We start from the raw sequence: 1,532 nt of genomic DNA, 5'->3' as shown, positions 1-1,532 counted from the left end.
GGACTGAGGTGTAGATGACCACCCCTTCTTGTAGGTGACGAGTCCACATTTATATTCCTTGGATTATATGTGGAACTCCTCAGAAAATTCATTTCACCTACAAGTAACACATATTTATAGTAATATGACATGAGCATACAGTTGATCAACGAAAGTATTAATTCATGAAAATTCATAAGAAGATTATATAAGTCATCCTATCAAAAAAATCTACAGTAAAAGTAAATAAGTATGCAAATATTCCTGCTAAAAATATAGCAGATGAGTACAAAACCAATGAAAACTAAATACGTTGACTGGTGCATGGAAGACTGTCATTCCACATTCTCTCAGCTATGTCGTCTCTCTTCCTCACTCACTCTTCCCGACTGCGGTCCATCACCAGAGATAAAGCTCTTCCTTCCTCCGCAGTAGATATTTCCACAGGGGATGGTGCAGTATCCTCCGTACTGTCTCCACTGTCTTGTACTACCTCAGCAAGTCCATCATCACCACTAATATGGATGAAACTATGAAGGACACAATAAGCTATAACAATTTTAACTTGTGTTTTAAACTTGAACTGAGGAGGAGCACGTAGAATAGGGAAGCAGGCTTTTAAAAGCCTAAAAGACCGCTCTATGACATTTCACAACTAGGCATGGGGATAATTGAAAAGTTCCTTTTTATTTGCGGGCTTCCTTCCAGTACGGAACTCATTCAGATGATATCGCACACCTTGGTAGGGGGTCATAAACTCGGGCGTATGTGCATATCTAACATCAATAACATAATATTTTCCCACACATTGCATGTCAATATTTCAGTTAGGTTTCATTCATAAACACCTAATATGTAAATAAACACCCCCTATATGTGATTACCGTGAGGAATAAGAAAACAGTTAGGGCGACGGGTTAATGCATTTTGCAAGATATGTGCATCGGATGCAAATACATCCCAACCAGCAAGCACATACACAAATTTCATATCAAACGTATATGCAGCAAGAACATTTTGAGAGAGATATCCTTTCCTATTTCTGAAAGTTGAGCTCATTTCTCTTGGCACATAAGTCTGTATATGGGTGCCATTTAGGGCCCCGATGCAGTCCTACAATCAAACGTGTGCTACATGATTAGTTCACTCTTTATACGAATTAAAATTCTTACCAATGACATCTACCTCTTCTCTAATATTACCTGAAAGTATGCACTCCATAAAGGGTTGTCAAATATTTCCCTGGGTGTGTGTAAACCAGGAAACTTCACATATTCTGGGTATATACCGATAATTGCGTCCTACACCCTAGTAAAGTGTCTGCTTACGGTTTCACCAGATCTTAAAAATCGATGACCAATTACACGATTACGTACATTGTGTCCAACTGTATGTAAGAACATTACTACTTGCTCTTCCATACTATATCTCCTGGAATCGGATAGGAGTTTTCGATCTCTCAACAATGAACACAATTCGAAAAACGTGTCCCTTTTCATTCTCAGCTGTGTGAGACAATCAACATTACTTTTTCGTATTATGCCATTGACAAA

At 38.4% G+C, this 1,532-nt stretch overlaps 1 long non-coding RNA gene across 1 annotated transcript; it reads right to left on the bottom strand.

The window, feature by feature from the left end:
• Positions 1 to 872: 872 nt before the first annotated feature.
• Positions 873 to 1,532, bottom strand: LOC131220378 (uncharacterized). Its single transcript, XR_009158541.1, has 2 exons — positions 1,182 to 1,532; positions 873 to 1,092 (listed from the first exon to the last, which is right to left on the bottom strand). It is a non-coding gene; the product is annotated as an uncharacterized LOC131220378 (long non-coding RNA).

Source organism: Magnolia sinica, chromosome 12 (genome assembly GCF_029962835.1).
Source record: "Magnolia sinica isolate HGM2019 chromosome 12, MsV1, whole genome shotgun sequence".
In the NCBI taxonomy this organism is placed as follows: Eukaryota; Viridiplantae; Streptophyta; class Magnoliopsida; order Magnoliales; family Magnoliaceae; genus Magnolia; species Magnolia sinica.
This window is presented reverse-complemented; position numbering and strand designations above follow the sequence as displayed.